This window comes from Dufourea novaeangliae, unplaced genomic scaffold (genome assembly GCF_001272555.1).
Source record: "Dufourea novaeangliae isolate 0120121106 unplaced genomic scaffold, ASM127255v1 scaffold25, whole genome shotgun sequence".
Lineage (NCBI taxonomy): Eukaryota > Metazoa > Arthropoda > Insecta > Hymenoptera > Halictidae > Dufourea > Dufourea novaeangliae.
In genome coordinates, this window is record NW_015373901.1 from 2672730 (window position 1) to 2690540 (window position 17811).

At 36.2% G+C, this 17811-nt stretch overlaps 1 protein-coding gene across 8 annotated transcripts in view; it reads right to left on the reverse strand.

Moving 5' to 3' along the window:
- The window catches only part of LOC107193715 (nuclear receptor coactivator 2-like), a 191922-nt gene that overhangs the window by 81167 nt on the left and 92944 nt on the right, over positions 1-17811 (reverse strand). The gene's annotated exons all lie outside the window — the stretch shown is intronic.

Genomic DNA, 17811 nt, shown 5'->3' on the forward strand with positions numbered 1-17811 from the left:
ACGAAGGGACGAGGTATTTGTTGCTGGCGGAACGGAGGCGGCGACACGGGCGAGGTGTATCGGTTGTGGGTCGAGACTCGCATATGCGGGACCTGTACCCGCGTGTAATATAGGTCAGTGGGCCAGGGCGATCATGGCAACACGGACATGCGCGGCATTGCGCGCACCCGTGTGGCCCGCCTTTGCCTTCGCGACCGACCGTCGACAACGGCGAAACTCGAGGCGCCGGGCGTTCCATGGGTATTAATGCAGGAGGGAGATGTCCAGTGGAAGGAATACAGGGGTCTGATTGGTTAGATTCCCATAGGTCTAACTCCTGGAACGTAATTGTAGAGATAGACCACGTGTGGATTTTTGTGGTTGGTCGAAATGGTGACATAGTACGATCGGATCATATAGATCCGGGGTTCGCAACGGAGTCCAGGTACGACCCCTTGGGGGTCGATGAAAATTTAAAAAGGGTCTATAATATTCCAAGGGTCTATTGGGAGTCGATGATAAATTTTTCTGTTTTGAAAATTTCATTTAATTTTTAAGGAGTGTAATTATTAGATAATAATATACGGTTTAATGTGTATAAATATGTGGCATTTGAATTTTCTCAGGCTTGTGTATCCGAGGAAAAAAGTAACTATACGATTAATACTCTTAACCATTTCATTCCCAAATTATTTAAAAATTACCAAAGAAATATTTTCTTCTAATTTTATGTACACTGACACATACACCTAAGTGATTCGCACGATCATGTTAATATTTTGAAACCACCTAATGCCATTTTTCGTACGTTGCCATTTGATAATTTTTTTACTTTTATCACAATTTTATATACCAAGTTCCATTATAAAGGTATTATGCATAATAAAACCCAATTTTTTTTACCTTCGATCAATAAACTCATGGACTATTTGAAAGAAATTACAGTTTCATGAGTTTCTAATGTTATAACAATGAATGTATTATTTAGGGAACAGGACCCTTAGTTCTTCTCCAATGAAATCATCAATTTCGTCTAATGCACTCTTTCGTTATATTAAATCGTTCTGCAAGGGAATGGAAATGATAGAAGTATAATATACAACTTTAAATTGAAGGGAGTTCGTTTGAGAAATTCCGAGTTAGGGGAACGAAACATCGCGGGAGCCACATGCTGAGTCGATCTTCGCTTTCAGTAACGTAATTGCATACGCGATTACGCTCGTATAGAACGTAATCGGCAGTCGGCGATCCTGTATCATACAGTCGTATATTTTCTTCTCCGTGTTTCCCCTCAATGTTTTTTTTTTCTTCTCCTCCATTCGTTTTACATCGCCACGCTAATTCTCCGGTGTTTCCCTTTCTCCGACCGGAGCCAGATACGATTGCCGGGGCCATTTGAGTGTCGTTTTGATGGAGCATATTTGCTTCGCGGATGCTCTTGTCCGCGCGACATTAAGAAACTGTACGCTTTCGTTGTCTCCCTGGCGGCGGCGACACCGCAGATTGCGAAGATTCACGTCGTCAGACGTGCAACCGACCGTGATTGAGTTATACAGAAACGGAGAATCCTACTGGGGACGATATTACTGTCTCTGTCTTCTCTCTTATCCTTCTGGTTTCTTACCGTTAGATGTATATTTATTAGGAAATAAAAAAAAAACAAATTGAGCAAATAAAACACTCTTGGTGAACATCGTATCACTCATTATACAGAATTAACCTGTTAACCGGCAAAGACGAGTTAACTCGTCAATTGAAAGTGAGTCCTCACTGGGTAGGTCGAGTTTACTCGTCATTTGAAGATAAGTCTTCACTGGGTAGGTTGAGTTAACTCGTTATTTTCTTAAGATGTTTAAAAATATAAATATTAATTTTTTGTCGATGAATAATATTCACTTGAAAAAGATTCTTCGCTAGGTACGTTGAGTTAACTGGTCATTTTCTTAAGATATTTAAAAATATAAATATTAATTTCGTATCGATGAATAATATTCTCACGTGTCATTCGCTCCAAGAAATTCATGAAAATTCAGTTCGTAAAGACAAAGAGAAAATTTTCCGGAAATAGACGAGGGATCACCATAATTTTGGAATGTCGTAATGCCACGCTGCGATCTCGTACGATAACGCATCTCAATTGAGGATATTCATTTAACGTGCAACAATTTACGAATTTTTCACAATCGTTTAAGACCCATGCATCGTGGTCCCTGTCGATATCTAATCGCGAAACGAAACGACCCTAACACGCTTTATATCAGTATATCGATTCGTATCTTTCGATCGTCGATGCCTGCCCTCACGCCGACGTAATATTTTATTGTTCGACGGCCGTGATATTGTTATTCAAGATTACACGACAGGATCCAATATTGACACGCACTGCAACAATACCGTGCCGCAACATCGCAGAAAGTCATCGCCTTATCGAAATACGGCAACTCCCCGACGGTTCTATCAAAGCGAAATTTTATCTGTCTGATAGAAATTAGTTTGATCGACACGTGCAACTCTTCGGTTTCATCAAACTGACAAACACATTTCTTCCCTTTGTTCTTTCTCTTTTTCATTTTTCCTTCTGTCTTTGTCTTCGCCCCCTCCATCTATTCCTCTATTTCTCTCTCTTTCGTGCTCTTATGTTGCTTCGATCTTGCGTTACATACACGGCCACGATCGGATTTCACGTTTAGATAATACCGAAGAAATGGCTGACGTGAGGACGCGCGTATCAAATACTTTATCCGTTTCGTCATCGCGATGCCACGGAATTAATTTCTCTTTTGTTTTCGCGGTATCTGTTCGCCGTGGTGCTTGGCGAATCCGTTCTATTTAGCTGGTGCAAAAGATTGCTCGTTGTTCAATGAAATAATATTCCGTGAAATACTGCTATTTTCTTTGTAGTTCCGAGAGGGTCCACATTTCGATTTTCATGAAACTTGGAGCAATTGTCTTAAATACTCCCAAATGAACATGTGTAAAGGGTTTGGGAATAAAGGAAATTTCAAAGGCGCCGAAAAAACCTCTTACATATATCCTTTATCATTTGGAAGTATTTCAGACCAGGGACTTAAACCGGTATGATTTTGATACCGGTATTATGCCATCAAAGCTATAAGAAAACCGAAATAAATGCCGGTATATTTTCGATTTCTATAAGGGTAGGGCTCATATAGGGCCATATAGGGCGAAAGTATAACTGAAAATACCGGTAGTTTACGTTTCGGTGGAAGTCCCCGTTTAAGACAATTTTACCAAGTTTCATCAAAATCGAAAGATGGATTTTTTCGGAACCACAGCCTTTTTTCTTTTCTTGATGAAATCAGGTATCAAGGCATGTAGTCCCTTTTTTCGTATTATTAATTTTTGGTAAATTAATTTTCTTACTACTTATTATCTTAAATATTTCGATTATTAATATAAAAATAATTTTCTGTTATTAATATCAAGCTGATCCTGAATAATACACATGACATTAAATCAGATCCTTCGAATCGCATTCTAAACTCAAAGATATTCTATCTACTTCAGTACGTCAAAATCCATTTAAAAGGTCCACAAAGTCGAAGTTAATGACTATGGGCAAGTTTTGAAATAACAAACAATGCACAGAATATCGAACCAAAGCTTTGCACAATCATCTTTCGAGATTCCAATACAGTTAGACGTTAAATATTCAATTCCATGGTGACAAATGTACATATTATCGGAGAAACAGATTTGCTCACTACAAAGTCTCTCAAACAAAGGCAACAGGACTCAGTAATCCTCTAATATCAGTAATCCTCATTTTCTTTAGGGTGAACAAGTAGCAACTGGGCTACAAACGATTCTTAACATTTAACGAGTACCGACACAACAGAGAACAATCGAATCCTTTAACCAACCACAAAATATGATTTCATAGGCTTCGGAGAATAATGACGTCACTCCTATCGCTGGAAACGGAGAGACCGGAATTTGATACCTGGCCTGAATTAGGTGCGACAACTTTATGCGGTTCCTTGGCTTCTGATTCCAATAAAAGGACTGCAAACTGCCTCGCTCCGCCGTGTTTAAAGGACGACTCACAGGCCCGACGTCAGATCGAAGGTCCTTCTTTCTCGGTCGAGAGAATCCTTTCGAACGCAGGGACCGAGCAACCGAAATTCTTTTCTATCGACTAGTTTTCAGGTGACGATGCATAAAAATTCTGTTTTAACCCCCTTACCCTTGCAACATCGAGTTAGACACGTGATAACGAATTCAAACTGAATTTAGTGAACATGCATTATTCAGGTTTTCTTTTTATTTCGAACCTACTAAAAGCCTTAACAAGGCAAATGAATTTTCATTGCGTCCAGTTTAGAAAGATTAATCTATAAAGTTGTATATTTGTGTAAACATACACAGCCTAGTTATTATTCGCAATTAATCTGCCGTGGAGCCTTCACTTGCTCTGCCATTTTTCGAACACATTACTAGTAGCCTGATTTACTCCTGTTCTTGAGAACCACCTTTAACCTTGTGGCATTTGTGAAACACGTGAGCATTAGTTCTGGAAGGATCGGTCAGGTAAAAATGACCCATTATTTAAGAACCGTTTCATCATTTGTTACTATGTATGTACTAATTATTATGCTTATTCTCGAGGTTCTAAAAATCGAGAAGGTATACAGACGAAGACAGGTGATAATAACAGACAAGAGGAACTTTTTGAAAGTTAGATAACAGGAGAAATAAACGTGCGTTAAACTCTCCCGTGGTAGAGAGATTCCTACTAATCTTAATATCAGTGCAACTGTTTACTCTTCTTTTTAAATTTATTACTACATAAACTGACTATAGATTATTTCATTACCGAAAATTCTTATTGCAAACTGGTCTCAATCTTTATTTAATGGTCTTCGCACAAACAAAAAAATATGAGCTCATTCAGAGTATATTTCTATATTATTACTAAATTACTTTATGCAACAAAATAATAAGAAACATCGAATATTGTTTTTTGATAGCATAAAATAATATCTCTTTCTGAATCAGAAATTCGTCTCGCTATCAACAAGTTCCTCGCAATAAAAATGCACCGCGGGTTTTTCCGTACGGGATCCAAGAAGAAAACGAAACAGAATAATTTAAATCGATCTATCGGCCAAGTGCTATGTTTGTCTTCTTGTTACGCCACTGCCACTTATCTACAGTCTGCCTACATGACCACCAGCCTACTCACGTTCCCTACTACCATCGAATATGATCGTGGCGACGCTCCCCATCGCACTTTCACAGGTGAACACACCTGTTCTTCCTGCCGATCAAGACCCATCGATTCTAACGACCGCTTCGAAACGTTTGGAAATATTAACCCTCCGCTGTTCTCCTATGGGTCTATACGACCCGAAATGAAAATTACGTTGCAATAGGCAGAGAAGAGCAACATTTTTATATAAATAAAAATTTTGAATGAGTATGAATCAAAAAATTTTTTCTTCGTTTTTCAAGGGTTTGAATCATTCGAGTTATCCTTATTTAACTAGCAACTAATATATGAATTTATTCGATGATAATTTCAATAAATAAAGATATTTTACTTTTATTCGAAGAGCGTTTTATCCGCAACATAATAGCATCGTTATTCGAAGGTTTATTCTGATTCTATTTAAAAATCGATTTCCTCGAAAATAAAATTTTATATAAAAAATTGTATAACACCGATAGGATATTAGGATCCAGATATGAGTATTCAGCTCATTTTTATTCAATCCAATGAACAGTGGTGTAGAGGAGAGTTAAATATATAACATTATCTGAAATATGATTTGTTCCCTGACATATTCGTGTAAATGGAGTTCTATGGCATTTTTCTCGAAACAAACTTGTAAAAGTAATGCAATGTAAATAAAGTTGTCGACTCACAATTCAAAATATATTGTTTGATAACATTACCCCCATATTTAGCAGTGCATAGGTCACACTGACTGACTCTACTTTTGAAATTTTTACAAATTTCAGTGCCAAAGAACTAGATTGGTACTTAACCTTTTATATTTTTATATTTTTGTAGAGTTAATCAAATGCACAACTCGTATCTTTACTTTGAAAAAAAAATGACACAACACAAAAGGTATCAGTTTAAAAAAAAAAAGAAACCCTTTTAAAAATTTAATTAAATTCGAAGCAAAATATCACTGATTTTCACAAAATTTCATGAATAAACTTTTTACGCTGTTTAAAATTATAGATTTGGAAATAATGAAAAACCTTCCATTTTTTCGTTGTATGGATTTTCTTCCAAAGTAGCGATGATATGTTATTCAATTGATTGTAATACTGCGTATCGATAACAGACGTCTTTCGTTATTAATTAATAATTTATTTTTTTTTCAATAGAATCTTGCGTTCACACGTACGTTTGGCCACCGATTAGCGTCATATCTACAACTTAAAATAGATGCACAAGTGAGCGCGCCATTTTCCGATTGCTCAGCAAGAAATTTCGAAAATTCGTTGTACATTCTAAAACTATCGTCGAAGTTGTTTAATAAAAATAACGTAACGAATTTCTGAAAGTGTGTCGACATTAACCTCGCCATGAGTGGCGTTCGCAGACTGCGAACCCCGATACATATTACCAACTTCGAATCGCTATTACGTGATATCTGTTACGGATAGTATCGATTCTAATCTAAATAATGCGAATGACGCACGCCCGTATGAATCTCGTTGGTTTACATCTACGATGAAAATCTAATTTTCCGAATTTGATACCCCATTACGGTGACGTAATTTGTCTGAATTTTGTTTTTTCGTTATGAGCGTTACATGTTAATTTGAAAAGTGAAAAAACTGTCTGGTTTTATAGATCGTAAAAAAATTCACATTCTACTAGATTCTGCTTGGCGAAATGGAAGAACATATAATTAATGTAATTAGTGAACTTTCTTCTATTTATACGCGAAATAATACTCTACACGTTTCATTTCATTGCGCTGTAAATAATTGTTTGTTGTCCGTAAGGTCAACGTTTAATCAATACATTAACGTTTAACTTTATGTTGTATTCTTCTATAATTTCAAATTTTTCTCGTTCAAAATTATCAACGACAATTTTGTGTCTCCATGAAAAGAATATTAACGAATCAGATTAATTTCCTGAATTCATTGTTCTAAACACAAAATTTTACTTGAAAAAATGGTCATCTGTACTTCTGATTTGTTTTTCTATGTAAAATCGCTTCGTTTCTAATTCTATTACTAATCGTAAGACACTCTGTGTACACAAGGTGTACCAAAATGAAACCGACAAACTCCTTTAGCCTAATTATTCTAAGCTAAAAAGATCCTGCACACTATGATTCTATTACGAATAGATATATCTACGTAAAACAAGAAACATTACAGAAATGAAATATAAACGTATTTAACTAAATATTTACATCGACGATATTTTAAAATGAGGTGCAACATTTTTAATTTCAGGGGATTAAATTGATAATTACAAGTGGATCTGTTTTTGCATTTTTTTTTTAAGTCTACATTTCTCTTTCCGCTTACATTCTAGGGATGTCGTATACATTCAAGTTGCTGTAATGGATGTTGCAATCGTGTTTATGGCATGTGACTTTTTTACGTTCTGGCTTGCATCGTGTGCTGCTCGTGCAGCCGATTACAACGTTGAATACAAATATGTTTGCAAATGGAATGCAGACGATTTTGTCAACATCCTTAGAATATAAATAACAATAGTAAAGTATAATCCGGAAGAGATAAAATGCACCTTAAAACCCTGAAAATATGTGAACTTTCATAAATGTCTTTCAGTTTGTTAAAGTCTATTAAGTTTAAGCAGATGAAAATTTATTATGTCTCAATTTTTGTCTAAACCTCAATTTTCATTTAACCTTCAACTCTGTAAGACTCGAAACCTCGAAAACTTTGACAAACCATCAACAAACTACTCATAATATTTAAACAGCTGTATTGAATCCTATTTAGCCTAAGTAGACGAAACCCTTCAAAATCGCGAGGAAATTGTCTACACCAAACAGGATTTCCCATAAAAAATCTACAAAAAATATTGAAAAACTGTTTCGTTTAGTCATTTATAACTCATACATTAATTTTTTGCCCTTAGATGGACACTTTCTTGAACACATTATTTCTAGGAACTGTTTAAACGAATATTAATTTTGTTTACGAACAATTTTTCTAACAATTCTTTTTAATAATAATTTCTCTGTTCATTTTTTCTAATTTTCTAATATTCTGTTAACTATTATAACTCTTCCAACTATATGCAAAAAAATATTTTCTTGTTGGAAAGAAATAATTCATTTTGAAAAGGGTTAAATGAAATTATCTCTAACGACGAACACGTATACACCCCCAGCAAAAATTCTGTCTGGCCCCGTTCGCCAAACAATTCAACCTCCGTCCGTGTTCGTACAGTATTCCGTCTCTACGAAAGGGAATTAGGTAACCTAATCGATTTGCAAGAACAGAGAGTAGATCGGAGTCAGTCTCTTGGCGGGCCGATTAAAACAGTCTCTCGCGCGTCTGACGTAGGGATTATCTGTTGGTATTTGACCGAAGATCCGTAGAAGGCGATCACGCATTTAAATTGGTCGAGGTCTCTCGGTTACGCTCGAGTAGTAACACACTTCCCTGGCTCGGAATATGCGGTCGTAAACTGTTCCAAGCCACACGGCCATCGACCAGAGTTCCCGCGCGACTCGAGACCGTGCCACCTATATCGCAACCCTTTCTATCCTTTCGCCGTGTTTCGACTCTTGTAACCGTGTTTCGTAGCCGCGTGTTCAGGTTCTCGAACACGTGGATTCCCCTTATCAGCCACGCCAAGGTAGAGGAAAGGTGTCTAAAACGATCCCTTTAAGGCGTAATTTATATAAAAAATACAAATATTCATTATTTAAATAAAAATAAAGTAGTTTTTGTAAGTTAGTCTATCTATCTTAACATTGGCTTAAATAAAATTTAGATACGTGATCAATTATACTTTTTATTCACATTTTTTTAAAGGCATACTTAAGGATCAGTTTGTAATGTATGTGTATAAAATGATCCCCGGGAATCATTTATACCTACTGATAGTAAATACGATGTACATTAAAAAGCATTTCAGTTATTACATTTTATTTAAATAAAAACAGCTTTGACGCGTTCTTTTTTTTTTTCATACTGACGGGACATTGTTGTAACTAAAACAAAAAACAATATAGCATATGGGTAAATTGATTCCTGGGATTATTTTATCATACTAGGGACGGATCATATGACCCCAAACACCCAACTCGCATTTAGTGGTTGAATATAACATCAACTTATTACATGCGGTAACGAAATATTAATTAACTTATTATTGAATTGTGGGAGGCTGGAAAATATTTCCATTTAAAATTGAGATATAACTATACAGTAATGTCTCGATTAGTGCGACGTACTCGGGTCCACTTAATAAATTTGTTTTTAGCCCGAAGTCGAACCTCTGCTTAGCTTCTGTTTACTCTGTTTTCATTGGTGCCACAGGAGGACTCCCCAGTGGTGGGAATAACGCTATTACTCGTATCGCATTCATCGAGGAATCACTGTAGTTCGATATAAAGGCATCGAATTAATTTGTGCACCATATACAATTGAATTATAAACTATGTATCTTCATTATTAATTTCATGTACCATCGAATTCTCAGGTTATCAACGTTGAAGGAATTTTCATTGCCGTACTTGTTGAGAAATTGCAAATTACCGTAGATTCTAATCGCGCAGCTGCGAAACAGATTGCTGCCTCCGGTTTTATCGCCGATGGACGGTCTCTTATCGCCGACGGACGGTTTTATCGCGGGATATTTATCACCGATCTCGACACACTGTGCATAATTATTCGCGCGTAAGACTCCCCCCTCGAAACTTCTAATAGCATGATAGTTTTTAATGAACGATCCCCTATTTCAACTCCACGAACGATTCTTATTACTTTCCTCATCTCCATATTTCCAATGGGCATTCGCGCGCGACTCCGCTCGAACTTGGCTCGTAAAGAACACGATTTTTAATTACAGTTATTTCAGCGAGGGCTTATAATTGTCGGTTTCGGAGTTGTCGAAGTCGAAACTCATAATAAGTATGAGTCAACTTTCACGTGAGAAGCCATTACACGAATGCTGTATGTTTCGATATTACGCAGAAGCATTTGGAACCTTTGGACTCGTCTGCTTTACTTGAAATGGCATTTACTTTTGAGAATGATGAAAAAAGAACTTTATTTATTTTACTTTCATCTGTCCCAAAGTAACACAGGATTTGTTTCGAGGCTCTGCAATAGCTAAGTAGATAAATTTCATTTTCAGTTTGAAAGGAAATAATAATTTACGGTGTAATTATTGGACTGAGAATTGTTGTGTCTTTACGGCTTATATGAATGTGTGAAAAACTGGAAAAATGAGAGTTTATGTAACTTTTACTGAAACTATTTAATGTATTTTTATTTACCAACTTCCTGTTCTTGGAAATTCTTTTGGAAGACTTCCTTTGTTTTTTTCTCTTTTTCTTTAGAGATCTTAAAATCAACTTCTTTTTTTTAACGGAACCACCCTTTTTCTGTGACCTTCAATGACCTTGAATAATTATAATCACTGTATTTCTAAAGAAAGGGACTATCATTATAGGTGTCTAAAAAAGGGTGAATCCATAATATGACTGCTTCCAAACTTTTGAACAATAATGTACGGTCACAAGTACGCAGAACTCGGAGTTTCATAATTACGTTACAAAACATTGAACTCCGTTTAGACATTCTTACATTTCATGTCGTTCTTGAAAAAAAAAAAAAATCCAACTGCCTGCAAGATTCCTTGAACCGACTCTGTGGACAGATAGTGGATTACACGTTGACGGGCTTGATACCTTGAGACCCCCTCCCCGCCATCCTACGGCTAAACGGTGGAAATTAATAAACTCAGCGCGCATAAGTAAACGTTTGCAAGCGGGGTGTATTCCAGGCGTCGGTTCGTGCAATGCAAATTAGACATCACGTTTCAACGGAACATGCAAAAACCGGTGTGCGACGCTTCCTCCCATTGAGAACCAACGATGAGGTGTGGGGAGGGGGGCGGATAGTTTTCTTTCCCCGGCAGGCGAATTCGAATCGGGAATTAAACAGATTCCGTTTCGATGAAACATCGCCTGATAAGGCAACTATCTTGGCCGACGTTAATTGGCGAGGTAAGAGGAATTTCAGATTAGCCTTCTGAGCGATCCGAGCGTGTAGCAGTAATACACGTTCTGTCATTCGTTTCAAACGTCTGTGAATTAATATCGCCCGGTAACGAACCAAGTTTTCACTGATTTCAGCATCATTACACTGCAACGTACCGTTGAATCCCCCCCTCCCACTTCGCGCCATCTTAGCGGTGTTATTGCACAATTTAAACGTGTAATTGACGGTGTTAGTTGGAACTGAAGAAAAGAATAATGGGGTGACCTCCTAATGTGTAATTAATTATGTGATTGTTGTGTTGGAACAATTTTTCAATTATCTGGGTTTCTCCTTCTGCAATTGTTTTCCTCGACTATAATATTAACAAAACAGAATAGCAAATGATGATTATAAAATTAGAATCGTAAAGCAGTAATATTCCATAATCTAGCAAACAAGCCAGCCTATTTCAATCTTCATCATTTGGCCAGTATGTAGTGACTCAAAGAAATTTCACTTCCTACTGTCAATTGCGATTTCAATTAAGACCGAGCACACGTTCATTCTCTCTTTGACCCCTGATTGCTTCACCGGGTGAAAGTATGCTAATAAGCTTGCCATAATTTTACGACTGAAACTGATAGTCGTTGGCCGATGATTAATAATTATTACTCTTGTGTCCCGAGATTTATAGAACATTATCTTCTTATAAGCCAATCACAGATGTTTCGAAGATATTAATCGAGTAGTAAAACCAGAAAATTAGAAATTGTATGTCTTCAAACGCATCGCCAATTTTAAATAATATTAATTTCCATTTAATCGACAACTTTACGTTCTTTTCCATCGATTCGATCCCAACGTGGAGAATTACGCTTACGTAACAGGCCGCTCGCGTAATTATGCATTGTCACTTTCGCGAAATGAACACCGAATAATTTATGCATAGAGGCCAACGTGCTCCTAGAACCAGAAAATTGGAATCCTAAACTGTTTCCTTGATAATGAGTGACTCATAGATTTGCTCAAACACAACCGCGATGTGTTCGCTCGTGAAGTTCGCAAGTTAAACGCCCCAATGAACGAACACTTAAGAGATTTTGTAATTATTGAAGCCAAATTTTGAATGATAATAATATTAATAAATATTTGACACATGAAAATCAAATTTTTTAATATCAATACCTTTTTACAACGTATAGATTTTAATTTGAAAAATTGGAAAACTGTGATTAATTAAATTAAATAGAAATAATAACGATTTCACCAGTGCATGAATATTAACCAGTAAATGAACATTTCTAATCAATGGCGCGAAAATGTTTGAATATAGAACGGGGAATTGAAAAAAATGAATATTTAATCATTTGCTTATTTTAACCCTTTGCACTCGACTGTCCCCTCTGAAGGGACAAAATGTATGGAGAATTAGGAAATTCAGACTGCAAAGGATTAATAACTTAATTCAATCGTGTTTATATATAATGTTCATTCACTGATACGTATTCTTTACTGACACATTCACCCACTAAGCATCTGTCGTCTTTGTCTTGGAAGTAGGAAAAGTTAAGAGCAACGACACACTATTCAGATGTTGTTTAGAAATTATTTTCAAGTGACTATTCGAGTAACAAATTATTTTTTATCGAATGCGCTAAATCTACCAATAAATAATTTGCTGTTTTTTGTTAATCATGACGAATCTCAAAATCTGCTTAAAGCAACTTGGCTGACACATGTCTGTTCATTGCATTCCGTTTCTACTTATTGCCAACACGCGTTTTAGATGAACTCTCAAATTGGACTTTTCCCGAAAACTACGCCACGGATGAAAAAATTGTATTCTACACTTTTGATTTATTTTTGCAAAAGGAATCATCTCCTTGTAGCAATCTTTTAGCTGCACCCTGTATACATCGATATGAAGCTGTTTTATTATGCTTAACCCTCGTTCAACCAATTGTTCGGTCACTTTTGACCCATGCTTACGTCTTAAGTATAGAAAAGAATGAGTAATGTGTATGGTATAAAATTCCAGAGACATGTCACTAAACAATACGTAAAAAAAGATAAATATTATTTCATGTATACAGTATACGTAAAGAAAATAGATATAGCGTACCTATATTATAGTATCCGAAGAGATAGTATCCGAAGAGATAGTATCTGAAGAATTTTAAAATGTAAAAATCTAAGGTGCAAAGACAATTCTAAATGAAAAAGCTGAAAGTAAAAAAGCATTCCCTCCATTCGTACAACTGCTGAGACCCACGGGGACACTGTCGTTCAACTGTACAAATAATCACGGGTTACGCCTCAAAAAAAAAAAAAAAGCGGCCACTCGTTAACGACAGTTTAGCAGCGGCGGCACGTTGCGCCGTTTCTTAATCGCGAATTTATTTCTCAGAGGGGCGAGGGGACAGAGGAAGAGAGAGACAGAGAGAGGGAAAAAAGAAGTGGAGCGCGTTAAAAACCGGAGTCGGACAACCGGCGTTAAAAAGTGAAAGGTTAAAAGTGACGATGGGGCCCACGTAGGTAGGTGGTCCGCCGCAGATTTAAACGAATTTCCCGCGGAATCGAGTTTAGGCTGAACGGCGACTGAGCCCCTTCAATTTTGAAACATAATTAAAAAAGAAAATTGATAGATTAAATTTGTTAAGATATAATAATTTTCATTTAGAAAGGAAAGCACAGGTTCGTAGAGGAACTAAGAAATAGGTAGCGGTATATAATGAAGACATTTTTCATAATCTACTCATAGCTTACTCATATTTATCTTGTATTGGCCTCATAATTTACTTATCTCTTATTAGTCTCATAATCCGCTCATAATTTACTTATCCTGATCACATGTGGTGATCGTTCATATTCTCAATCACAATTTTCAACTATTGATCTCTTACTGAACTCATACTAATCTCACACCAGACTTGTACTGCTCGGATTGACCTTGTATATTTACTCATCCTATAATCAATACATACTGGTTTTGTATTATAAACGTCGTTTTTCGAGAAAATCGCATTTGAAGCTTCATCAAGCATAAAACATAATTGACTAATGTCTGCGTATCACTTGCTGTTTCTACTTAGAGTAAACACAGACAGTGATATGATCTTATTTGTGTCTCACTGACATCAATTTACATGAAATTATGACGAGACCTGGACAATATCATAGCATACTTGATCTTTATAAACATTGAGCGATATAAAATTTATTACTAACAAATGTACAGTCTCTGCCAAAAGTTTCCAGCCAACCTGTAATGTCACCATATCTTCGTTCTAACTTTTGTCAGGCCTATATTTCTTAGAAACAGAACAGATTATTGTCTTTCAAGAAAGAATTGTTAATAACACCAAATTTAAAAGCGCAATGTATCCTCAATATAGATACATCAAGAATTTATTCCAATCATATATTTTGAAAAAGATATATCGTAACTACAGTTTGGCCAAACAAATATTCAAATTCGATTTTACCGAAAAACAAAGTATGTAGTATTAAAAAAGAAAAAGAGAGAAAATGTAAATCGACACTTTCGATTTTTCCCTATATGTACCACCCATTACGGGATACCCTGCATAAACATGTCAACCGTATTCTCCGAAGAACTCAATAAAACTTACACACTGTTCTACAGGAAAAAAAAGGGAGAATAAAGTGGACGACCTCTCTCGAATAAGCTCATGTGATCTACATAAAAAGGCAAAAAAAAAAAAAAATACGATCGGAACGATGGTGAACCCAGATTCTGGCGTTGTTCGTGTATCCTCGAGATTTTCTCGTTGTGGGGGTACGTTGCGTAATCGGGGTCCGATTTATCGACGGAGCTTTCGGCTACGGAAGGGTGACGCGACCTGAATCCGTAAAAGGGCGACAGGAAAGGGAAAGGTTCGCGTGCGAAGGTTTCCAGGGCAAACGATCGCGCGCTCGTCTTGGATCTCGAGCGTGTTTCCTACCTCCTCGCGTTGCCGTCCCTGAAAACGCTTAGGCTTGAATTTGGCCAGCGTGTCACGTCCGTGTTGGCTTTCACTCGCCGCGGCGTGGATTCACTTTCAAAATTGAAGTGTGGCTCGACCGCTGGCTCCACAAGAAGTAGACCTTCTTCACACTTGTGCCACACAAATTTCAATGAAATCGAGGCCACTGATGGAAAAATGGCATATACGCGAAAGCGCTGATTAAAGCAAAATCAAAATATTCAAAACACTAGGGTAAGTGTGGGTATTACTGCGGATGCTCCGATTACTGCGGATATTTATACAACGAATAATATTTAATGTTGTAAAGTATATAAGATCTTGCGATATAATCCATATAAGCTTATGCGATCACCACATGTGATCAGGATAAGTAAACTATGAGTTGATTATGAGACTAATAAGAGATATGTAAATTATGAGTAGATTATGAGGCAAATACAAGATAAATGTAAGTAAGCTATGAGTAGATTATGAGGCTAGTAAAAAGTTGAGATAAATGTAAGTAAACTACGAGTAGATTATGAGTAAACTGCGGATTTTATGCATTTATAGCATATAGGGCTCTGTGAAATACAATGAAACACAAAACTTTCATTGGATCCAGTGAGTTTTCTATTTTATTCTGAACCCAATAGGACCCTTAAGAGGAACAATAAATGTCTACATTTGCTGCTGTCTTTACAAATTGATGTAGAAAATGTTATTTCGCATCAAAATCCGAAGTCTAATTGTGAGGCTAACATCAGATAAATACATATGTATATGTAAACTGTGAGTAGGCTATGAAGCTAATGTAAGATAAACATGAGTTGTAAACTATACTTAGATAATGAGGCTAATATGAGACAAATATAATTAAACTTTGAATAAAGTATGAGTAGCCAAATGAAGTGTACATCTAATTTGAGTAAAATACTATTGGAACAAGAGTTAGAGAATTAGAGTATGAATAAAATATGAGTTCGAGTGTACATACATACGAGTAAAAGTCAAATATAATTGAAGACCAAATAGAGTGCAAGCAATGTTTTTCGTTTCTCTCCTTTTTGTAAAAAAAGAAGAGAATAATCTACTTAACTTGAATAATTTCTTCCATTATCCTTCCATAAGTTCTTCCATTTATCCTTCGGTCCAACATAAAAAATTTCTCTCCGACTTAATGTCGAATAATCGCGAATCAATGTTACATGTTTGACCCAGCAATTTTTCACGGAATTTCCAATCCCGTGTTATGACACGAACGAAACCAATGGTCCACTTATTTCGTGGCGGAAATATTATTCGATGCGTGTTGGTGTTATTGAAATGTGATTTACGAACGGATTAAATCTGTTGCGGGAATACCAGTGCCGTTTCCTACCGAGCGATTTACAGGAACTTAAAAGTCATTTAAAAGCGACTGAACGCCTCTCAGCATAAGTAACAGGTCATATCACTGTATAATTTATAACAATAGATTGATGGATAACGTATTATTTATAACGATTAAATTAATATTAATAAACGTTAATGGATCTTTTCCATCGATATTTCGTGCACGATCTAATCCCAGTTCTCAGTCATTTCATTCGTGTAATTAATTTTACTTAAAGACAAAACTTCAAATAGTAATTTGTCAGAACAGTTGATATTATAATTATAAACCTATGGATCTTTATGCAAACTGGAATTTTCATAGAATAATTTACTGAACTGAAATGGAGTCAGAGATTTATTTCCTTCATCGAAGGATTTATCGAGAATAAAGTGAAATTTATGCTAATCTTGAGAAAAAATCGTGGTCCATTGAATTGTGCACATTCACATCTACGGTAAACAGTATCAGCGGCACGGTTATTGTAATATTACGATGGCATTATTAAAATTTCAAATTCAAGAGATTTTTTCACGGAATTAAAGAACTTCAAAATTCGCCCGGAACTACATATTACGTTGATCGATCGATTGAAACTATTTCTATCTCAGGACACTTCGATGAATTATTAAAACCGTTCTGTCTTTGCATAAGAAAAAAATAGCTTATCTAATACATAAAATTATATAAATAGCTCAATATTAGAGTTGATTTTTTCAGATACCTCAAAATTAACGATGTTTGAGATCTGTTACTTATCTAACAAATCGTCGCGACGGTATCGTGTAAAAAAATAAATACTGGCATTTAGATTGACATGAAATGTGTTTCTGCGAAGATATCATGCTTTTTCAAGAAAGGAACTTGCATTAATATACAAGAACATTGTACAAGGGCAATTTATTGCGTCCTTATTGCCGCGGTCCAGAAGCCAGTTATGCTTTTACATACGTACACAGTAGCCATCGTTTCATGGATGAACGACGCCCATAGAGATCACCGTGGCCCCGAAGAAAGACATTTAATTGAGAGTCAATGTAGCGCGAGGAAGCACGCGTTGTCCCGTGGATGTAAATTAAGGGACTAAAAAACGAGACACGGTGTGTCGGGGAGACACGAACCGCACCGAAAACGTTTCACGAATGTGCTTTATTGTCGTGACGTGACACGTGCACAAACCTCTGTGACCATTACTTGACACGAACGTAATAAATAAATAATTGAAAAAAGTATTTCGATGTATTATTTACACAACAGTGTCTAGTATACAAATATATATTCGAATTTATACTATTAGAAATA